The 24569-nt window shown below is 39.7% G+C and overlaps 1 protein-coding gene across 1 annotated transcript in view; it reads right to left on the bottom strand.

The window, feature by feature from the left end:
• Nucleotides 1-24569, bottom strand: part of LOC148548726 (uncharacterized) — a 94345-nt gene that overhangs the window by 33927 nt on the left and 35849 nt on the right. The window lies entirely within an intron of this gene.

The raw sequence follows: 24569 nt of genomic DNA, 5'->3' as shown, positions 1-24569 counted from the left end.
GCTTCCTCTGAAGAAGAAGCCTATGACCCTGAGAATCCTGCAATGGAAGAGGTGAATTACTTGGGAGAATCCTATGGAAACACTTATAATCCTTCATGGAGGAATCATCCTAATCTCTCATGGAAGGATCAACAGAAGCCTAATCAAGGCTTCAATAATAATAATGGTGGAAGAAATAGGTTTGGCAATAGCAAACCTTTTCCATCATCTTCTCAGCAACAGACAGAGAATTCTAAGCAGAGCCACTCTGACTTAGCAACTGTAGTCTCTGATCTATCTAAGACCACTCTCAGTTTCATGACTGAAACAAGGTCCTCCATTAGAAATTTGGTGGCATAAGTGGGCCAGCTGAGTAAAAGAGTTACTGAACTCCCTCCTAGTACTCTCCCAAGCAATACAGAAGAGAATCCAAAAAGAGAGTGAAAGGCCATAACTATAACCAATATGGCCAAACCTGGAGAGGAAGAAAAGGCAATGATTTCCAGTGAGGAAGACCTCAATGGACATTCACTGGCCTCCAAGGAGTTCCCTAATGAGGAACCAAAGGAATTTGAGGCTCATATAGAGACCATAGAGATTCCACTGAACTTACTGTTGCCATTCATGAGCTCGGATGAGTATTCTTCATCTGAAGAGGATGAAGATATTGCTAAAGAGCAAGTTGCTCAGTATCTAGGAGCAATTATGAAGCTGAATGCCAAGTTATTTGGTAATGAGACTTGGGAGGATGAACCCCCATTGCTCATCAATGAACTGAATGATCTGGTTCAACTAAAATTACCTCAGAAGAAATAGGATCCTAGAAAGTTTTTAATACCTTGTACCGTAGGCACCATGACCTTTAAGAAGGCTCTGTGTGACCTTGGGTCAAGTATAAACCTCATGCCACTCTCTGTAACGGAGAAACTAGGGATCTTTGAGGTGCAAGCTGTAAGAATCTCACTAGAGATGGCAAACAATTCAAGGAAACAGGCTTATGAACTTGTAGAGGATGTCTTAGTGAAGGTTGAAGGCTATTACATCCCTGCTGACTTCATAATCCTAGAGACTAAGAAGGATGAAGATGAATCCATCATCCTTGGAAGACGCTTCCTAGCCACAGGAAGAGCTGTGATTGATGTGGACAGAGGAGAGTTAGTCCTTCAAGTGAATGAGGACTACCTTGTATTTAAGGCTCAAAGATCTTCTTCTGTAACCATTGAGAGGAAGCATAAAAAGCTTCTCTCAATACAGAGTCAAACAGAGCCCCCACACTGAACTTCTAAGTTTGGTGTTGGGAGGCCAACATCAAGCTCTGAGTCTCTGTGAAGCTCTCTAAGAGCTTCACTGTCAAGCTATTGACATTAAATAAGCGCTTGTTGGGAGGCAACCCAATGTTATTTAATTATATTTATTTATTTTCCATTGTTATTTTATGTTTTCTTTAGGTTGATGATCATGTAAAGTCACAAAAACAACTAAAAAATAAAAAAATAGAATGAAAAACAGCATTAAAAATAGCACACCTTGGAGGACAGGCTTACTGGCGTCTAAACGCCAGTATGGATAGCAGAATGGGCGTTTAACGCCCAGCCTGGCAGCATTCTAGGCGTTAAATGCCAGAATGGGCAGCACTCTGGGCGTTTAATGCCAGAAAGGGCTGTTTGGCACAGGCTGGCGTTAAACGCCAGAAATGGTCATCTGACTGGCGTTTAACGCTAGAAATGGGCAGCAGAGTGGCGTTTAACACCAGGAAAGGTAGCAGAGCTGGCGTTAAACGCCAGAATTGTCACAGAATGGGCGTTTGAACGTCAGAATGGTGTAGGGACTCGAATTCCTTGACACCTCATGATCTGTGGACTCCATAGGATCCCCACCTATCCCACTTCTTCTTCTCTCCTCTTCACACCTTTCCATAACACTCTTCCCTAAATACCCTTGACCAATCCCATCAAAACCTCTTCCCCAAACACCCATCACCTATCAAATCCTACCCTCTCTCCTTTACCCTATAAATACCCCTCCTTACCACCTTCATCTTCACACAACATACATACTACTACCCCCTTGGCCGAATTCACACCCCCCTCCATCTCCTCCATTTCTTCTTCTTCTACTCCTTTCTTTCTTCTTTTGCTCGAGGACGAGCAACCATTCTAAGTTTGGTGTGGGAAAAGCTAAAGCGTTTTATTTTCCATAACCACTAATGGAACCTAAGGCCGGAGAAACCTCTAGAAAGAGGAAAGGGAAGGCAATTGCTTCCACCTCCTAGTCATGAGAGATGGAGAGATTCATCTCAAAAGCCAATCACTAAGAATAGGATGGAGCAAACAAGAGAGCCTACTCATGGACCTCAACAAGAGCATGAGGAAGTTTCTCATCATGAAATCCCTGAGATGCCTCAAGGGATGCATTTTCCTCCACAAAACTATTGGGAGCAAATCAACACCTCCCTAGGAGAATTAAGTTCCAACATGGGATAACTAAGGGTGGAACACCAAGAGCATTCCATCCTCCTCCATGAAATTAGAGAAGACCAAAGAGCCATGAGGGAAGAGAAACAAAGGCAAGGAAGAGACATTGAGGAGCTCAAGCACTCCATAAGATCTTTAAGAGGAAGAACTAGCAGCCATCACTAAGGTGGACCCGTTCTTTAATTTTCTTGTTCTTTATTTTCTATTTTTCGTTTCCTATGCCTTATGTTTTATTTATGTTTGTGTCTTTATTACATGATCATTAGTGTTTAGTGACTATATCTTAACGCTATGAATGTCCTATGAATCCATCACCTTTCTTAAATAAAAAATTATTTTAATTGCAAAAGAACAAGAAGTACATGGTTTCGAATTCTATCTTGAAATTAGTTTAATTATTTTGATGTGGTGGCAATACCTTTTGTTTTCTGAATGAATGCTTGAACAGTGCATATTTTTGAATTTGTTGTTTATGAATGTTAAAATTGTTGGCTCTTGAAAGAATAAAGAAAAAGGAGAAATGTTATTTGATAATCTGAAAAATCATAAAATTGATTCTTGATGCAAGAAAAAGCAGTGAACACAAAGCTTGCAAGAAAAAAAGAAAAAGCAAGCAGAAAAAGCTAATAGCCCTTTAAACCAAAAGGCAAGGGTATAAAGGATCCAAAGCTTTGAGCATTAATGGATAGGAGGGCCCACAGGAATAAAATCCTGGCCTAAGCGGCTAAACCAAGCTGTCCCTAACCATGTGCTTGTAGCGTGAAGGTGTCAAGTGAAAAGCTTGAGACTGAGTGGTTAAAGTCATGGTCCAAAGCAAAAAGAGTGTGCTTAAGAGCTCTGGACACCTATAACTGGGAACTCTAGCAAAGCTGAGTCATAATCTGAAAAGGTTCACCCAGTTATGTGTCTGTGGCATTTATGTATCCGGTGGTAATATTGGAAAACAAAATGCTTAGGGTTAGGGCCAAGACTCATAAAGTAGCTGTGTTCAAGAATCAACATATTGAACTAAGAGAATCAATAACACTATTTGAATTCTGAGTTCCTATAGATGCCAATCATTCTGAACTTCAAGGGATAAAGTGAGATGCCAAAACTGTTCAGAAGCAAAAAGGCTACAAGTCCCGCTCATCTAATTTGAACTAAGTTCATTGATAAGTTTAGAATTCATTGTATATTCTCTTCTTTTTATCCTATTTTGTTTTCAGTTGCTTGGGGACAAGTAACAATTTAAGTTTGGTGTTGTGATGAGCGGATAATTTATACCCTTTTTGGCATTGTTCTTACATAGTTTTTAGTATATTTTTATTACTTTTTATTATATTTTTATTAGTTTTTATTCAAAAATCACGTTTCTGGACTTTACTATGAGTTTGTGTATTTTTCTGTAATTTCAGGTATTTTCTGGCTGAAATTGAGGGACCTGAGCAAAAATCTGATTTAGATGCTAAAACAGGACTGTAGATGCTGTTGCATTCTGACCCTCCTGCACTCGAAGTGGATTTTCTGGAGCTAGAGAAGCCCAATTGGTGCGCTCTTAATTTAGTTGGAAAGTAGATATCCTGGGTTTCCAGAAATATATAATAGTCCATACTTTGCCCGATATTTGATGGCCCAAACTAGCGTTCAAAGTCAGCCTAAAATATCTTGGTGTAAAATGCCCAAACTGGCTCCAGGATTGGAGATAAACAGCCAAACTTGCACCAAAGCTGGCGTTTAACTCCAGGAACAGCCTATGCACGAAAAAGCTTCATTGCTCAGCCCAAGCACATGCCAAGTGGGCTCCGGAAGTGGATTTATGCACTATCTGCACTTAGTTACTCATTTTCTGTAACCCTAGGTTACTAGTTTAGTATAAAAACTACTTTTAGAGACTTATTTTATATCTTTGATAAGTTTTATGCTATCATAGACCATTGTACATGTTTGGAGGCTGGCCTCACGGCCATGCCTAGACCTTTCACTTATGTATTTTCTACGGTGGAGTTTCTACATCCCATAGATTAAGGTGTGGAGCTCTGTTGTTCTTCATGAATTAATACAAGTACTATTATTTTTCTATTCAATTCACGCCTACTTCTTCTCTAAGATATTCACTCGCACTTCAACCTGATGAATATGATGACCCGTGACACTCATCATCATTCTCACTTATGAACGCGTGCCTGACAACCACTTCGGTTCTATCTGTAATAGTTTGAGTGTGTATCTCTTGGCCTCCTGGTTCACGATGCATGGTTGCCTCTCCTGACAACAGAGCATTCCATACTGTGAGATCAGAGTCTTGGTGGTATAGGCTAGAACTATTGGCAGCATTCCTGAGATCTGCGAATGTGGGGCACAAGTGACAGTGTGCAAAAGGACAATGGTCCTATTCCGACGCTAGCGGGAACCGACAGATGATTAGCCGTGCGGTGACAGCGCATATGGATTTGTTTTCATCCGAGAGGATCATACAGCTTGCCATAGAAAGAGGTAACGCATGGTTGGAAGAAGGCAATAGGAAAGCAGAGGTTCAGAAGCAACAAAGCATCTCCAGACCCTTATCTAAAATTCCCACCAGTGAATTACATAAGTAACTTTATCTTATTTTATATTTTATTTATATTTTAATTATCAAAACCTCATAACCATTTGAATCTGCCTGACTGAGATTTACAAGGATGACCATAGCTTGCTTCAAGCTGACAATCTCCGTGGGATCGACCCTTACTCACGTAAGGTTTATTACTTGGACAACCCAGTGCACTTGCTGGTTAATCGTGCGGAGTTGTGAAAAAGAGTTGAGATCAAAATTGTGTGTACCAAGTTTTTGGCGCCATCGTTAGAGATCAAAATTTCGTGCACCAATGCCCAATAACTTATGTTGTTCTGTGAAATTTTTTATGTTTGGGGCGTTGACTTCATGGGTCCATTTCCAACTTCTAGTGGTTTCTTATACATATGGTTAGCTATTGATTATGTTTCTAAATGGGTGGAAGCAATTCCTACCCGTACTGATGATGCTAACACTGTTGTCTCCTTTGTTCGAAATAATATTATCTGTCGCTTTGGATCACCATGAGCAATCGTGAGTGATCAAGGCACTCATTTTTGTAACAGGAGATTGACAGGTCTACTGAAGAAACATGGCATTGTTCACAAGGTAGCAACGGCTTACCATCCTCAAACCAATGGACAAGCCGAGGGGTCTAATAGAGAGATAAAGCGCATATTGGAGAAGATTGTCAAGCCTCATAGGAAGGACTGGAGGACCAGACTTGTAGATATGCTTTGGGCTTATCGGACAGCATACAAGACACCCATCGGAATGAGTCCCTTCCGCCTAGTCTACGAAAAGGTTTGTCACCTCCCAGTGGAGGTGGAGCACAAAGCTTTCTAGGATGTAAGGGAATTCAACATGGGATTTGAGGAAGCCGGTGCTGAAAGGAAGCTGCAACTAGCAGAACTGGAGAACCTTCGACTCGAAGCATATGACAACTCCAGGCTATACAAAGAGAGGGTGAAGGCTGTACATGACAAGCATATCAAGAGAAGAGAGTTCAGACCTGGGGAGTTGGTCCTCCTTTACAACTCCAGGTTGAAGCTCATGCCAGGCAAGCTGAGATCAAGGTGGGAAGGCCCCTATAGAGTAGAGAAGACAGAGCCATACGGAGTCTTCCACCTGAGTCATCCTTCAAGCTCCAAATTCATCAAGTCAATGGCCATCACTTGAAGCTGTATCATGGTGAGAAAATGAAGAACAATAAGGAGTTGGAGGTCTTCCTCTTGGAGGATCCACCAACAGAAGAAGACTGAGCTTGTGGACCGTCCAACTTAAGGACGTAAAAGAAAAGTGCTAGGTGGGAGACAACCCACCATGGTACGATCTTTCCTTTTTATTCTTAGTTTTATCTTACTTTTTATCAAGTGTTACTTTATAAATTCTGCATAATTCATCTGCATTCTACATAAAAAAAAGGGGTGAATTCGCAACACATATGAAGCAAACAAAGAGTTAGGCGGGGATGGTGTAGGAAGCGTGCTTTGCGCGCCAACAAGCCCACGCGTACGCGTACGTCACACGTGCACGGCACTTGTGTTTCTAGCAACCACACGTAAGCGTCCCTGACGCGTACGCGTGATCCTGGAAATTGGCATAGATGGGTGTTTGAACAGAGAGTTATGATGGTTTGGGGCTGGCACTGTGCTAGAGGCACAACCTCAATCACGTGTATGTGTCCCTGACGCGTGCGCGTCAATTTCACTTACTGGCTATCAGGCACGCGCACGCGTCGTATAAAATTTTGGCCCCAACCCAGAATGAACAGAGAGTTGTGCGTGCGTGGGGCTGCCCGCACGCGATTCGCACAACCAAGGGCACGCGCACGCGTGCCGGACGCTTACGCGTCACCTTCAATTTTGCGCGACCCACGCGTATGCGTGCCGTATGCGTGCGCGTCGCATGTGCCGCACCACTAAACCAGCGCACCGCCCAGTTTTAATATTTCTTCTCCTAAATCCTAATTCTCTTTCATTCTTACTTCTTTCTTCTTTCTTCTTCCTTCTTTCTTCCTTATTCCTTCTCAATATCTACTACTTACTTCTTCCCTTTTTCATCTTCTCCCTCAGGTTTCTTTTCTCCCTCCCCTCTCCTCTTTCATTCTTCTTTCACTTATTGCATTTATTTATTTCACTTTCTTCTCAATTTTTCTTTTAGCTTAGTTATTTATGGTTTCTTTTTCATTCTTTTATCATGCATTTTTTTTTATGTTGGTGTTGAAACTTTATTTGGGTATTACTTTATTATCATTGAGCTTGTGGATATTATGAGGAGTAATTTGACAATTGACATTTAATTTTGGCTCTCATATATATTTGGATCTATTATTTTAATTCCTATTTTAACTTGCACACCAAGTATTTGTGAAAAAAATTCTCATGGCATTTTGGACTCTTTTCTACTTTACTCTTACACTTTAATGCCTCTCTTTTTCACAACACTTGTAATTCACATGTATTGGGATTATCATTCACAATTGTCATCATACAAATTCTCTTTAAAGTGGTAAATCTAATAATTGATGCTTGAGCTATGCTTCTCATGCCTATTACTTGCATGCTTTTAACCGTCTTGCATCTAATTGCTATGAATTGCCTTTATGATTTTTACTTAATGTCTTCCATGCATGTTGTAGCTACCATATATACGACATCATTATTACTTTGGCATTCATTATTACTTGAATTTCCCTCCTTCCAATTGTTAGTACTCTATATTTGAATTTAATTCTCTTTCTTCCTTCATTAGGATGGCCACTAAAAGTGGAAAAGAGAAGGCTTCTGAAAAGCCACCGGTAAGGAGAGGAACCAAGAGAGCTCCAGCTATGGCGTTCCCTTCTACAAGCGTCAAGCCACCAAAAAAGTGGGTAAAGAGGATCATTAAAGTTGATGAAGCAGAGAAAGCATTTTCCGCACAGGACTCCACACGGTTCACCAACCATTATTGCGAGCAGATGTTCCCCATCCTAGCTGAGAGGAACTACAATAATGAACATCTACTCATTGTCCCAACCCATTTTGTAGATTTTTTGGAGCCCTACATTGAGTGGAGACAGTGGGGATTTTTGAGGAGGCAGCCGCGAGAGGCCAACCTATCATGGGTAGTTGAATTCTACTCCAACTTCTACTTGCCTACTCTGCAGACTGTCTATGTTCGTCAGGAGCAAGCCCCTGTCTCTGAGAGTGCCATTGATGAGGGAAAAATAATTCCACACAAAACTCACCGGCAAGTGTATCGGATCGCATCAAGTAGTAATAACTCACAAGAGTGAGGTCGATCCCACAGGGATTGATGGATTGAGCAATTTTAGTTACGTGATGAATTTAGTTAAGCGAATATTTGATGATTTGAGTGAAACTTGATTAACAGAAGCTAAATTGCAAGTAAATAAAATGGAGAGAGTAAATTGACTGAATCTTAAAGTGCAAAAGAAGTAAATTACAGAAACTTAAAGAACAAGAAAGTAAAAGAGCTGAAAACTTAAATTGCAAGAAAAGTACATGACTAAAACTTAAAGTGCAAGAAACATAAATTACTGAATCTAAATTGCTGGGAAATGTAAATTTCTCAAAGAATAAAAGGAATTTGGGTACTGGGATTCATAATTGAACTAGAAAATACAAATTGAAGTAAATCAGAGAGTTATGAGATGAAGAGATTCAGCTCAGTAGCAAAACAGAAATGGAGAATTGCTTGAAGAAACAGCAAGAAACCTTAGCTCAATTATGAAATTCTAAAAGAGAAATTGAAGATCGAAGAAGAGCAATGAGATTAGAAAGCAGCTCTAGATCTCAATCACTCCCTTGACCAAACAGAAAATAAATTGCAGAAGAAATGAAAATTGAAAACAGAAAAGAAGATTTAGATCCAATTTTTCAATTCTCATAACTATATGAAAGCAAAACAATGATTCTCAGATCCAGAAATTTAATGAAATTCTTCAATCTCAATTTAGAAACCCAAAACAAAAAGTAGAAGTTGCAGAGGCAAGAACAAACAGAAAGAAAACTAGATCTAATCCCAATTCCCAAATTCAAAATAAAAACTAAAAGTGAAAAACTAAAAATGAGCTAAAGGTCCATATCAAATCAAATTAAATCCTATTTATACACTTTCCATACTAGTCTTCAAAGCTTGGAATGGGCCTTTTGGGTTTGTGAATAAATGGATCCAACTTGGCACTTGGGGGTATAGGTCAGGGTGCATTTGGTTCACTCCCAGGGGAGCATTCCATTTGGACAAGTGAACTCCACGTTCACTTTTCATGGCATGCCTTTGGTGCTCCTTTGGTGCGCCTTGGTTCCTAGCATTCAATAAGTGAACGCGGCACTCAAATTGTGAGCGCTACACTTCATGCTTCCTTGGATGCGCGCGAAAACGTTCACTCTAGTGAACGTCACGTTCACTTTGCTGAACGTGGCTCCCTTGGATAAGTGCTTCCTTGGTTGAGCACTCCCTTCTAGCGTTCCCTTGGTTGAGTGCTCCCTTGGATCCTTTGAGCGCTGGCCTTTGCTTCCTTGGTTGAGCACCCAAAAAGTTCACAAAATTGAACATAGCGTTCACTTTGGAAGTGAACGTTACTCCAAAAGTGTTGCTTAGTGTGGTTCTTGGGCCATAAAGATGCCTATCACTTGTGCTTCAATTTCAGGCCAAATATAGATTGCTATATATCGTTGGAAAGCTCTAAATGTCAGCTTTCTAACGCAACTAGAAGCATATCAATTGGACATCTGTAGCTCAAGTTATGGTCCTTTGAAGAAGGCATGGTCATGCTGTTTTGGAGGCCGAAAATGTTCAATTTAGTGAACGTGGCGTTCACTTAGTGAACGCTGCATTGGAGGCCAAAGTTAACACCAGCTTTTGTGGCCCAAACTTAATGTTCACCCCATACGATTATATATTGTTGGAAATCTCTGGATGTCTAATTTTCAATGCATTTGAGAGCAAATCATTCCAAGCTTTACAGCTCAAGTTATCCTCCTTGGAAGGTAGAGAGGTCAGCTGGCCTTACTGCAGGTTGATACTATGATCATTTTTGCACTTTCGGGGTAAGTTTTCTCCCTCAGATTTAGTGTCCACCATGCAGTGCCATATATGCTTGGAAAGCTCTATATTCCTACTTTCCAATACCATTAGAATCACCTCATTTAGAGTTTTATAGCTTGAGTTATTTTTGTTGGACTGTAAAGAGGTCAGGGGTGCAAATCCTCGTTGCTCCTCATTGACTCTGTTTCCACTCTTTTGCCACCTTGGAGTTGTGATTCTTCTTTTAGTGCTTTTATTGCTCCTTCTCCTTCATCTTTTCACCAATCATCAACCAAACAAATACATCAAAGCCTTGGCATAATCAACTCTTGCACCATTCATATTATCAACTAAATCTTGCAAGAAATCTAATGAAAATACATAAAATTACCAATGTTTGGTTGAATCTAGACAAGCATGAAATTCTCACTCAAAAACTTACTTATTGCCTAAAAATGCATGAAAACTAAGGGAAAACTAATGAAATAGCCTTGTGAAACTAGCCTAAGATGACTTGTCATCAACTATACAGAGAGTACTGGATCTTCCACCTAGCCCAGAAGGATTGGATGCATATCAAGAGGCCTCTCTTAAGGACCAGATATATCAGTTCGACTGGGATAGCGTCCTTGGAGTTATAGCCCAACCTGACAGCACCTGGATCTATGGACAGCATCGGTCAAAATCCAAGAGCATCTCAGCCTAGTCACTTACCTTGGAGGCTCGCGTGTGGGCACAGATTATGTCCCACTATATCTTTTCGAGCACTCACGAGTCCACCTTCACAGCGGACATTGTTGTTCTCATCTGGTGCATCCTGACAGAGCAACCTATCAACCTGCCTCGACTCATTCGGCAGGCAATAGAACACGTACAGATTGTGGGTAACCTTCCTTTTCCCGCATTGGTTTCAGAGTTAGTCTCTGCAGCAGGTGTTTCCCATCGGGCTGAAGACACAAAGGTTATGATCCCTAGGGCCGATCAGTATGTCCCGAATGGGAAATATATCAGAACTCCAGTTCCCTCTGCGAGCCGGCCTTCTGGCCCATCTTTAGACACTCCTCCTTCTTCTACTCCTCTATCATCCACACCACAAGCACCATCCACCCATCAGATGTTCCTTCAGATCCTTGAAAGGTTCGAACGGCAAGACCGGCGGATGGAACAATTGGAGCACCGAAACAAGCGCCAATACAACTATCTGAAGGAGCTCATTGTTGGTACTCACCCACCTCCGGAACCAAAGGACACCCTGGATTCCCCTTCACCCAGTAGCACAGGGAGCCATGGCAAACCAGACACCAGAGGCGATGCTTCCACCCCTACCTTGCTCCTTACTGACGGTACGGAGGACCGTGCCAAGCCTTAAGTGTGGGGAGGTCAGTCCTTGACTTCAGAAGGTAATCTCTCTCTCTCTCTCTCTTAACACTAGCATTTGATTTTTTTCTTTTGTTAGATAGGATAGATTGCATGATAATAGTTGCTTGCATGTATGTTTTTCTTGCTTGAAGTAATAAATTTCTTTTCAAGACCCTATTTTATAGTATTTCACTAATTCAAATTCATATTTGTGTTAAACTTGTTTGAAGATTTTAACTTGGACATGGTTTATAGCTAAGAACACACAACCTGTGAGATTTTGAGCTTAATTATATGGTTACATTATTTAACCATGACTTTCATTCTTGTGTGTTTTCTTCTCTATGATTGCAATCTATAGTTTTTTCCATTCAATATGTCCATTGTTTAGTGTATTTGCATGCATACATATGATTAAGGCCATCATTTGTTATTAGCTCACTTATCCCAAATAGCCTACCACTTCAATTACCTTTATTTGCCACTTTGAGCCTTTTAATTCCCATTTTTTCTATATTTTATCACATCACTAGACTTAAGCAAAAAAATAATTAATTACCCCATTTGAATCTTTGGTTAGTTTAAGATAGAGATTGTGTGTCAACTAAGTGTGGGGAATTGTGGGAACTTGGGTTAATGAGAATGTGTTGTGTTTTATTGACAAAAATATTGGTAATTTGGGTGCTTACTCATGTAAAAATTGAAAAACCATATGCATTGATATATTATGCTTTCATATATAAAAAAAATATATATACCAAAAATACTTATGAATAGGGGACAAAGATTACCCCACTGCTGAGTTCAATAAAAGATCAATGCATATGTGGTGGAATTAAAAATTGATACATGAGTATGTGATGCAAAAGTGGGATTTTTGGGTAGCTAGGCATGATTTTAGAGTTATATAGAGTGTGTGTGTGTGTTAGGTGAGAACTTAGGTTAGTCAAAGATTCATATTATAGCTCACTTGGCCATACATTCATCCTCACCCTTATCTTAACCCCATTACAACTTTGAAAAGACCTCATGATGTTTACATTTATACACTAAATATTTGTTGATTGGTTAGATGAAGAACAAAGTTTTAGAAAACATGACTAGATAATAGTAGAGTGGATTAACCCTAGACACTTGAGCAATTAGAGTGCATATACACTACCAGTGAGGGTTCAATACTTGATTCTATGTTCCCTGCTTTCGTGAGATATCTTCTCACAATTTTACTTGTCTTTTATTGTGTAATTTGAATCTGTGAAATCTAATTTATGTTTGTCTTGGAGAGCTTGTTTACTTTTAACCAAGTAGGCAAAAATATTGGTGTGTGGCAGAAGTTAACCAATTAAGAGATTTAAATTAAGAGAACAGCATTGCACGTATAGCTCTTAACCGGCTAAGATCTGTCTCACCAATTTAAAAAGGGTTGTCACAAATTTAGAAAAAGATACTGGGAGTATGAGTCCCAGGTCGTCTCCCAACGAGTTGCAGGAAAGAGTGCTAATTTATTAATCAGAAAATTCCCAGAAATTTGAGTTTGATAATGAGTAATTAAAATAGCTATGAATTAAGGCAATAAAAATAAACTAAGAATAATTATTGATATTCTAAATAAAAGGCCTTGACTGGGGGAATAATTAAATGGAACTTCTATCCTTGTTGGGATCTTCTCAAATGTGGTGTAAAAAGATTGTTGTTCTCACTCGATTTTTCCTTACTAAATAAGGAAAGGTATGGTGATTGAACTAACTCTTACCCTCAGATCCTAGCCCTTTCCCTTGGGGAGGTCTAGTGTTAGTAAGTATGAAGTTAGCTAACAACGTCCAGTTTAACCAAGCACTTGAGCATTCCAACTTAAGTATCACCTCTTAATCAACCCCCATGTCAAGTAGAAATTCTACTCCATTGACATGAAAGTAATAATCATAAAAATATGAGAAGACATAATTAATTAAAATAAAATAGAGAATTAAAATTAATTAAAATAAAAATAACTCTATATATTAATAAATTCAAAACGCAACATAATTATCTGAACAGAGTCAATGAGTAATTAATTAAAAATAAGGGAGTAAAGAAACAAACTAAAGTAATGTCTTCAACGGAGGTAATGGCTCTTCAACATCCACAATCCAAAAACAAAAGCATAAACTATCAATGTAACACTAATCTAGATTCAGATCTAAAACTAAGAGTAATCCTAATGTGATGAATCTGAATGTCTGTGGATGCCTCCTTGAGTTTCTGCATGTTTCCTAGGTTTAGTCTGTGTTTCCGGGCCGAAATCTGGGTCAAAATGCAGCCCGAAATCACCCCCAGCAAATTATGTTACTTCTGCAGATTGCGCAGGTCACACGTACGCGTCATCCACGCGTTCGTATCATTCAGCGTTTTTTCTTGCCACACGTTCGCGTGGTTCACGTGTTCACGTCATTCGTGCAGACTCCAATCCACGCGTTTACGTCAGGCACGCGTCCGCGTCATTGCGAATTCTCCATTTCCGTGCGTTCGCGTGGGCCATGCACTCGCGTCATTGCTCGCTGGTCATCTCCTTAGTTTCTTGTGTTCCTTCCATTTTTGCAAGCCTCCTCTCCACTTTCCAAGTCATTCGTGCCCTATGAAGCCTGAAACACTTATCACACAGATCACGGCATCGAATGGGATAAAAGAGAATTAAAATACATAATTAAAATTCTCTGGGAAGCAAGTTTTCAATCATGGAGTGATTTTAGGAAGGAATTGTAAATACATGCTTATCATATGAATAAGTTGGTAAAGAATTGATAAAACCACACAATTAAACACAATATAAGTCGTAAAATACTGGTTTATCAACCTCCCCACACTTAAACATTAGCATGTCCTCATGCTTAGTTGAAGGAGATAAAGTAAATGAATAGGGAAATATAAAACTCATGAAATGCAATGCAACCTATATATATATATATATATATATGAATGCAACTATATGTTTCTTGTCTACTTGGTTAAAAGTAAGTAAGCTCTTCAAGACAAATATAAATTAGATTTCACTAACTCAATTCATATAGTAAATACAGGTAACATTGTAAGAAGACAACTCATGAAAGCAGGGAACATAGAATCAAGCACTGAACCCTCACTAATGGTGTATGTGCACTCTATTCTCTCAAGTGTATAGGGTAATCACTCTACTCTTCTTTAGTCATGCTTTCTAAAATTTGTTCTTCACCTAACCAATCAACAATATTTAATATACCAATGCAAACATCATGAGGTCTTTTTCAAGGTTGTAATTAGGTCAAGGTAAAGGTGAGAGTATATGTATATGGCTAAGTGAGCTTTATAAATTGAATCTTTAATTAACCTAAGCCTTCACCTAACATACATATACTCTATATAACTTTAGAATCATGCCTAGCTACCCATAGTCTTCACTTTTGCATTACATACTCAAGCATTAACTTTCTTTTAATTTTTGTTACACATTGGTGCACGAAATTGGAAATCACAGTTCTTCACAAATTTGCACAACTAACCAGAAAGTGCACTGGGTCGTCCAAGTAATACCTTACGTGAGTAAGGGTCGATCCCACGGAGATTGTTGGCTTGAAGCTATCTATGGTTATCTTGTAACTCTTAGTCAGGAAAACAATAAAATAATTCACTTATCAAATTTGATTGCAAGGAATAAAAGGGCAGAACACATATTATACTTGTATGCAATGATGGAGAATATGTTGGAGTTTTGGAGACGCTTTATCTTCTGAAATTCTGCTTTCCTCTGTTTCTGATTCACGCATGCATGTCCTCCTATGGCAAGCTATGTGTTGGTGGGTCACCATTGTCAATGGCTACCATCCATCCTTCCAGTGAAAAGGGTCCAGGTGTGCTGTCACCGCACGGCTAATCATCTTCAGGTTCTCAATCGTACCGGAATAGGATTTACTATCCTTTTGCGTCTGTCACTACGCCCAGCACTCGCGAGTTTGAAGCTCGTCACAGTCATTCAATCCCTGAATCCTACTCGGAATACCACAGACAAGGTTTAGATTTTCTGGATTCTCTTGAATGCTGCTATCAATCTAGCTTATACCACGAAGATTCCGATTAAGAGATCTAAGAGATATTCATTCATTCTACAGTGGAACGTAAGTGGTTGTCAGGCATGCGTTCGTGGAGGAATGATGATGATTGTAACGTTCATCACATTCATATTGAAGTGCGAATGGATATCTTAGATAGGAACACGCATGTTTGAATGGAAAACAAAAATACTTGCATTAGTTCATCGAGACACAGCAAAGCTCCTCACCCCCAATAATGGAGTTTAGAGACTCATGCCGTCAAAAGGTACAAAGTTTAGATCTAAAATGTCATGAGATACAAAATAAATCTCTAAAAGTTGTTTAAATACTAAACTAGTAACCTAGATTTACAGAAAATGAGTAAACTATGATAGATGGTGCAGAAATCCACTTCTGGGGCCCACTTGGTGTGTGCTGGGGCTGAGACTTAAGCTTTTCACGTGCATGGGCTGTTTTGGGCGTTCAACGCCAGGTTGTAACCTGTTTCTGGCGTTGAACTCCAACTTGTAACTTGTTTCTGGCGCTGGACGCCAGACTGCAACATGGAACTGGTGTTGAACACCAGTTTACGTCGTCTATCCTTAAGCAAAGCATGGACTATTATATATTGCTGGAAAGCCCTGGATGTCTACTTTCCAACGCAATTGGGAGCGTGCCATTCGGACTCCTGTAGCTCGAGAAATTCCATTCCGAGTGCAGAGAGGTCAGAATCCAACAGCATCAGCAGTCCTTTTTCAGCCGAATCAGATTTTTGCTCAGCTCCCTCAATTTCAGCCAGAAAATACCTGAAATTACAGAAAAACACACAAACTCATAGTAAAGTCCAGAAATATGAATTTTTCCTAGAAACTAATTAAAATAAACTAAAAACTAACTAAAACATATTAAAAACTATATGAAATTAACCCCAAAAAGCGTATAAAATATCCACTCATCACAACACCAAATGGAAGATTGTCCAGAGGTTTTGCGATTTTTGAAAAATCCTTTATAAACCTCCTATAGAATCCTGCATGCCCCAGAAAGCTTCTGATTGCCTTAACATTGGCAGGTGGTGGTAATTTTTCAATTACCTCTATTTTTGCTTGATCCACCTCTATTCCCTTGTTTGAAATTTTATGCCCAAGGACAATCCCTTCAGTCACCATAAAGTGACATTTTTCCCAGTTTAAAATCAGGTTGGTCTCTTGGCATCTTTTCAGAACTAGTTTCAGGTGATCAAGACAGGAGCTGAATGAGTCTCCATATACTGAGAAGTCATCCATGAAGACTTCCAGAAATTTTTCCACCATATCAGAGAAAATAGAGAGCATGCATCTCTGGAAGGTTGCAGGCGCATTGCACAGCCCAAACGGCATCCTTCTATAAGCAAACACTCCAGATGGACATGTGAATGCTGTTTTCTCTTGATCCTGGGGATCTACTGCAATCTGGTTATAGCCTGAGTAGCCATCCAAAAGCAGTAATAATCATGACCTGCCAGTCTTTCTAGCATCTGGTCTATGAATGGTAAAGGAAAATGATCCTTTCTGGTGGCTGTATTGAGCCTTCTGTAGTCAACACACATGCGCCACCCTGTAACTGTTCTTGTAGGAACCAGTTCATTCTTTTCATTATGAACCACTGTCATGCCTCCCTTTTTGGGGATAACTTGAACAGGGCTCACCCAGGGGCTATCAGAAATAGGATAAATAATCCCAACCTCCAGTAATTTGGTGACCTCTTTCTGCACCACTTCCTTCATGGCTGGATTTAGCCGCCTCTGTGGTTGAACCACTAGTTTAGCATTATCCTCCAATAAGATTTTGTGCATCCATCTAGCTGGGCTTATGCCCTTAAGGTCACCTATGGACCACCCAAGAGCTGTCTTGTGTGTCCTTAGCACTTGAATCAGCACTTCCTCTTCCTGTGGATTTAAAGCAGAGCTTATGATCACTGGAAAAGTGTCACCTTCTCCCATAAATGCATATTTTAGGGATGGTGGTAATGGTTTGAGCTCGGGTTTAGGAGGTTTTTCCTCTTCCAGAGGAAATTTCAGAGGCTCTTTTATTTCCTCTGAATCCTCCAAATCAGGCTGAACATCTTTAAAGATGTCTTCCAACTCTGATTCGAGACTCTCAGCCATGTTGATCCCTTCTACCAAAGAGTCAATAAGATCAACTTTCATGCAGTCTTTTGATGTGTCTGGATGCTGCATGGCTTTGACAGCATTCAACTTAAACTCATCCTCATTGACTCTCAGGGTTATTTCCCCCTGTTGGACATCAATGAGAGTTCGTCCAGTTGCTAGGAAGGGTCTTCCTAGAATGAGAGTAGCACTCTTGTTCTCCTCCATTTCCAGCACTACAAAGTCAGTGGGAAAGGCGAATGGCCCAACTCTGACAATCATGTCTTCAATCACGCCTGATGGGTATTTAATGGAGCCATCAGCAAGTTGGAGACATATCCGGGTAGGTTTAACTTCTTCAGTTAAACCAAGCTTTCTGATAGTGGATGCAGGTATTAGGTTGATGCTTGCCCCAAGATCACATAAAGTTGTCTTGGTGCATTTACCTTCTAATGTGCATGGTATCAGAAAACTCCCAGGGTCTTTAAGCTTTTCAGGAAAGCTTTTCAGAATGACTGCACTGCATTCTTCAGTGAGGAGAACTCTTTCAGTTTCTCTCCAATCCTTCTTATGACTCAAGATCTCTTTCATGAACTTGGCATAAGAAGGTATTTGCTCAAGTGCCTCTGCAAATGGAATCTTTATTTCAAGAGTCCTGAGATAATCTGCAAAGCGAGCAAATTGCTTATCCTGCTCCTCTTGGCAGAGTTTTTGAGGATAAAGTATCTTGGCTTTATATTCCTCAACCTTAGTTGCTGTAGGTTTATTTCCTACAAAAGTGGTTGAAGAAGCCTTTTTAGATGGGTTGTCATCAGCACTTGTATGTGTCTGATCCCTCACTAGCAATTGAGTGCCAGAGTTAGAAGCTGGAGTGACGTTAGACGCCAGCTCCTCATCTGTTCCTGGCGTTTGAACGCCAGAACTGTGCTTCTTTTGGGCATTCAACGCCAGATCCTTGCTTGTTTCTGGCGTTGAACGCCAGTCCTGAGCATGGTTTAGGCGTTCAGTGCCAGCCTTCCACCCAATTTCTGGCATTTTAGCGCCAGAATTATTTTTCCCTGGGCTCTTACTGTCCTTAGGTGGATTTTGGGTGGTTTGCTCATTTCTTGGCTTCTTGCTGCCTTGAGGTGGGGTATTTAATGTCTTCCCACTTCTTAATTGAACTGCTTGGCATTCTTCTGTTATTTGTTTTGATAGCTGCTGTTTTGTTTGCTTCAATTGTTCTTCCATATTTATATTAGCCATCCTTGTCTCTTGTAGTCTATCCTTGAATTCGGCTAACTGCTTTGTTAGAAAGTCCAATTGCTGATTGAATTTAGCAGCTTGTTTTACAGGACTGAGTTCAGCAGTTACTGTTTTAACCTCTTCTTTCATGGAAGGGTCACTGCTTAGGTACAGATGCTGATTTCTGGCAACTGTATCAATGAGCTCTTGAGCTTCTTCAATTCTCTTTCTCATGTGGATAGATCCACCAGCTGAGTAATCTAGAGACATCTGAGCTCTTTCTGCAAGCCCATAGTAGAAGATGTCTAACTGAACCCACTCTGAAAACATTTCAGAGGGGCATTTTCGTAGCATCTCTCTGTATCTCTCCCAGGCATCATAAAGAGATTCATTATCTCCTTGTTTAAAGCCTTGGATGTCCAGCCTTAGCTGTGTCATCTGTTTTGGAGGAAAGTATTGATTCAGGAATTTTTCTGTCAGCTGTTTTCATGTCCTTATGCTGGCCTTAGGTTGGTTATTTAACCATCTCTTAGCTTGGTCTTTTACAGCAAATGGAAACAGTAATAATCTGTAGACATCCTGATCTACTTCCTTATCATGTACTGTGTCAGCAATCTGTAAAAACTGTGCCAGAAACTCTGTAGGTTCTTCTTGTGGAAGACTGGAATACTGGCAACTTTGCTGCACCATGATAATGAGCTGAGGATTCAACTCAAAGCTACTGACTCCAATGGAAGGTATGCAGATACTGCTCCCATATGACGCAGTAGAGGGGTTAGCATATGACCCCAGAGTCCTCCTGGACTGTTCATTTCCGCTTAGGTCCATGATGGAGAAAGGGAGATGATGTAAAATAGAAGAAAAATATTTTTATTTATTTAATTATTTATTTATTTTGAAAACAAAATAAATTAAAATAAATAAAAATGGGTGAAGATTTTCGAAAAAAATGAGGAGAGAGAGAGTGGTTAGGAAATTTTGAAAAGGATATGATGATTTTTGAAAAAGGTTTTAAATTTTGAAATAAAAATCTAAATTTTAAAGGTAAATTTCGAAAATTTGCTTTAAAATAGAGAGAGAAGATATTTTTGAATTTAAAGAGGAGAGAGAAAAATAATAAGATAGCACAAGATTTAAAATTTTTTTAGATCTAATGCTCCTTGTTTTCGAAAATTTTGGAGGGAAAACACCAAGGAATACCAAACTTAAAAATTTTAAGATCAAGACACAAGGAAAACTCAAGAACACTTTGAAGACTCACAAGAGCACAAGAACATGAAGAAAGAACACCAAACTTAAAATATTTAGAAAACCAAACTAAAATTTTCGAAAAACAAAGAAAAATCAACAAGAAAACACCAAACTTAAAGTTTGGCACAAGATTTATTCAAAGAAAAATTATTTTTGAAAAAGATTTTAAAAATAGGATAGCCAATTACTAAGAACATAAGCACCACGCTCTAGCTAATTGAGCTATAAATTTAAAGTGTTTTAACAAGGTATAAATAATAAAAGACTCTAAACCAAAAAGAAAAATTTTTCCTAATCTAAGCAACAAAATAAACCGTCAGTTGTCCAAACTCAAACAATCCCCGGCAACGGCGCCAAAAACTTGGTGCACGAAATTGGAAATCACAGTTCTTCACAAATTCGCACAACTAACCAGCAAGTGCACTGGGTTGTCCAAGTAATACCTTACGTGAGTAAGGGTCGATCCCACGGAGATTGTTGGCTTGAAGCAATCTATGGTTATCTTGTAACTCTTAGTCAGGAAAACAATAAAATAATTCACTTATCAAATTTGATTGCAAGGAATAAAAGGGCAGAACACAAATTATACTTGTATGCAATGATGGAAAATATGTTGGAGTTTTGGAGATGCTTTGTCTTCTGTAATTATGCTTTCCTCTGTTTCTAATTCACGCATGCATGTCCTCCTATGGCAAGCTATGTGTTGGTGGATCACCGTTGTCAATGGCTACCATCCATCCTTCCAGTGAAAAGGGTCCAGGTGTGCTATCACCGCACGGCTAATCATCTGCAGGTTCTCAATCGTACCGGAATAGGATTTACTATCCTTTTGCGTCTGTCACTATGCCCAGCACTCGCGAGTTTGAAGCTCGTCACAGTCATTCAATCCCTGAATCCTACTCGGAATACCACAGACAAGGTTTAGACTTTCTGGATTCTCTTGAATGCTGCCATCAATCTAGCTTATACCACGAAGATTCCGATTAAGAGATCTAAGAGATATTCATTCATTCTACAGTTGAATGTTAAACGGTTGTCAGGCACGCGTTCGTGGAGGAATGATGATGATTGTCACGTTCATCACATTCATATTGAAGTGCGAATGGATATCTTAGATAGGAACACGCATGTTTGAATGGAAAACAAAAATACTTGCATTAGTTCATCGAGACACAGCAGAGCTCCTCACCCCCAACAATGGAGTTTAGAGACTCATGCCGTCAAAAGGTATAAAGTTTAGATCTAAAATGTCATGAGATACAAAATAAATCTCTAAAAGTTGTTTAAATACTAAACTAGTAACCTAGGTTTACAGAAAATGAGTAAACTATGATAGATGGTGCAGAAATCCACTTCTGGGGCCCACTTGGTGTGTGCTGGGGCTGAGACTTAAGCTTTTCACGTGCATGGGCTGTTTTGGGCGTTCAACGCCAGGTTGTAACCTGTTTCTGGCGTTGAACTCCAACTTGTAACTTGTTTCTGGCGCTGGACGCCAGACTGCAACATGGAACTGGCGTTGAACGCCAGTTTACGTCGTCTATCCTTGAGCAAAGTATGGACTATTATATATTTCTGGAAAGCCCTGGATGTCTACTTTCCAACGCTATTGGGAGCGCACCATTTGGACTCCTGTAGCTCCAGAAACTCCATTCCGAGTGCAGAGAGGTCAGAATCCAACAGCATCAGCAGTCCTTTTTCAGCCGAATCAGATTTTTGCTCAGCTCCCTCAATTTCTGCCAGAAAATACCTGAAATTACAGAAAAATACACAAACTCATAGTAAAGTCCAGAAATATGAATTTTTCCTAGAAACTAATGAAAATAAACTAAAAACTAACTAAAACATACTAAAAACTATATGAAATTAACCCCAAAAAGCGTATAAAATATCCGCTCATCACACTTGCATTGATCCTTGAACCTAACTTAGAATCAGGGTAATTTTGTCCTCTTATATTTATTTAAAAAATTTTTTTTGAACGTGAAAATAAATATAGCTTTATCAATGCACATGGATTTTGAATTTTTATAGTTTCACATGAGTAGGTACCCAAATTCCCATTATTTTATCATGAAGCATCCCCTTATTAACCCTTGTTCCCACAATCTTCCCATACTCAATTAACACACTATTCCTATCTTAAGCTAACCAAAGATTCAATTTGGAGTTTATATTTTATTTTTCTGCTTAAGGCTAGTAATGTGGTAAAATATAGAACAAATGGGATAAAAAGGCTCAAAGTGGCTAACAAAGGTAATTTAAAGGGTAGGCTTATTTGGGATAAGTGAGCTAAACAAATAATGGCCTCAATCATACGCATGCATATAACATATTAAATATTGGACATATAGGATGAAACAAAATAAGATTACAATCATAGAGAAGTAAACACACAAGAATAAAATATTTATGGTTAAATAATGTAACCATGTAATTAAGCTCAAATCTCACAGGTTGTGTGTTCGTAGCTTTTTAAACTATGTTCCAAATACAACTTCAAACAAGTTTACACAAAGGTTTTGATTTAAATTAGTGAAATTTTTCAAAAAGTAGGGTCTTAGAAGAAACTTATTATTTTCAATCAAGTAGAACATGCATGCAACTAATTATTACTATGCAATTTATCCTATCCTAAACAAAAGAAAAATTAACTAAATATCCTATTTTATTGGTGTTTTAAGGAAAAGAAATTACCTCTGGAAGTCAGGTACTGACCGACCTCCCCACACTTAAGGCTTTACACCGTCTTCGGTGCCATCTGTCAGGAATAAAGGGGGGCTGGTAGCAGCATCTCCACTATCGGGACCGTCATGGCTCCCTGTGCTGGTAAATGAGGTGGAGTCCGGGGCGTCTGGGCCGTCGTCAGATCTGTATTTTCCCATAAATAGCTCCTTGAGGTATGTAAATCGGTGCTTGTTACGGCGTTCTCTTAACTTTGCTTTGTGTTCCTGCCAATCCAACCTTTCAAGTATTTGATGGAGCAGTTGGTTTGTTGTAGGTGCTTGTGGTGTTGAAGGAGGAATGTCTTCAGCCGATTCTGTAGGCTGGCTTGTAGTGGCTGCTGGTGGTCTAATATATTTCCTGTTAGGGACGTACTGATCATCCCGTGGGAGTATGGCTTTGGTGTCCCCAGCTCTGTAGGAGACTCCGGCTGCCGAGACGAGATCTAAAACCAAGGCGGGAAAAGGTAAGTTGCCCGCTATCTATACGTGTCCCATTGCATTCCGGATGTGTCTTGGTAAATTGAGGTGCTGGTCTGTAAGGATAGACCAGAGTAAAATAGCCATGTCTGCAGTGAAGGAGGACTCGTGAGTGCTCGGAAAGACATAATGAGACATAATTTGTGTCCAGACTCGAGCCTTGGTGCACGAATTGTGAATCACACTTTTCACAATTCGTACCACTAACCAGCAAGTGCACTGGGTCGTCCAAGTAATACCTTACGTGAGTAAGGGTCGAATCCCACGGAGATTGTTGGTTTGAATCAATCTCTGGTTATCTTGTAAATCTCAGTTAGGAGGTCAATTATAATTATCAGTTGACTTGCAAATGAACAAGGGAACATAAAATAAATACTTGGTATGCAGTAATGGAGAATATGTTGGAGTTTTGGAGATGCTTTGTCTTCTGAATCTCTGCTTTCTCCCTGTCTTCTTCTTCACGCACGCAAGGTTCCTCCTATGGCAAGCTGTGTGTTGGTGGATCACTGTTGTCAATGGTTACCATCCGTCCTCTCAGTGAAAAAGGTCCAGGTGCGCTGTCACCGCACGGCTAATCATCTGTCGGTTCTCGATCATGTCAGAATAGGATCCATTGATTCTTTTGCGTCTGTCACTATGCCCAACACTTGCGAGTTTGAAGCTCGTCACAGTCATTCAATCCCTAAATCCTACTCGGAATACCACAGACAAGGTTTAGACTTTCCAGATTCTCAAGAATGCTGCCAATGGATTCTAGCTTATACCACGAAGATTCTGATTAAGGAATCCAAGAGATATTCATTCAATCGAAAGTAGAATGGAGGTGGTTGTCAGGCACGCATTCATAGGTTGAGAATGGTGATGACTGTCACGGATCATCACATCCATCATATTGAAGTGCGAATGAACATCTTAGATAGAAACAAGCGTGTTTGAATAGAAAACAGAAATAGTTGCATTAATTCATCGAAACACAGCAGAGCTCCTCACCCCCAACAATGGAGTTTAGAGACTCATGCTGTCAGAGATTACAAAGTTCAGATCTAAAATGTCATGAGATGCAAAATAAAGCTCTAAAAGTTGTTTAAATACTAAACTAGTAACCTAGGTTTACAGAAAATGAGTAAACTATGATATATAGTGCAGAAATCCACTTCTGGGGCCCACTTGGTGTGTGCTGGGGCTGAGACTTAAGCTTCTCACGTGCTTGGGCTGTTTTGGGTGTTCAACGCCAGGTTGTAACCTGTTTCTGGCGTTGAACTCCAACTTGTAACTTGTTTCTGGCGCTGGACGCCAGACTACAACATGGAACTGGCGTTGAACGCCTGTTTACGTCATCTATCC

The sequence above is a fragment of the Arachis ipaensis genome, chromosome B8 (assembly GCF_059453495.1).
Source record: "Arachis ipaensis isolate K30076 ecotype BB chromosome B8, ASM5945349v1, whole genome shotgun sequence".
Lineage (NCBI taxonomy): Eukaryota > Viridiplantae > Streptophyta > Magnoliopsida > Fabales > Fabaceae > Arachis > Arachis ipaensis.
Note: the sequence above shows the minus strand (reverse complement) of the source record. Positions and strands in the feature narration are given on the sequence as shown.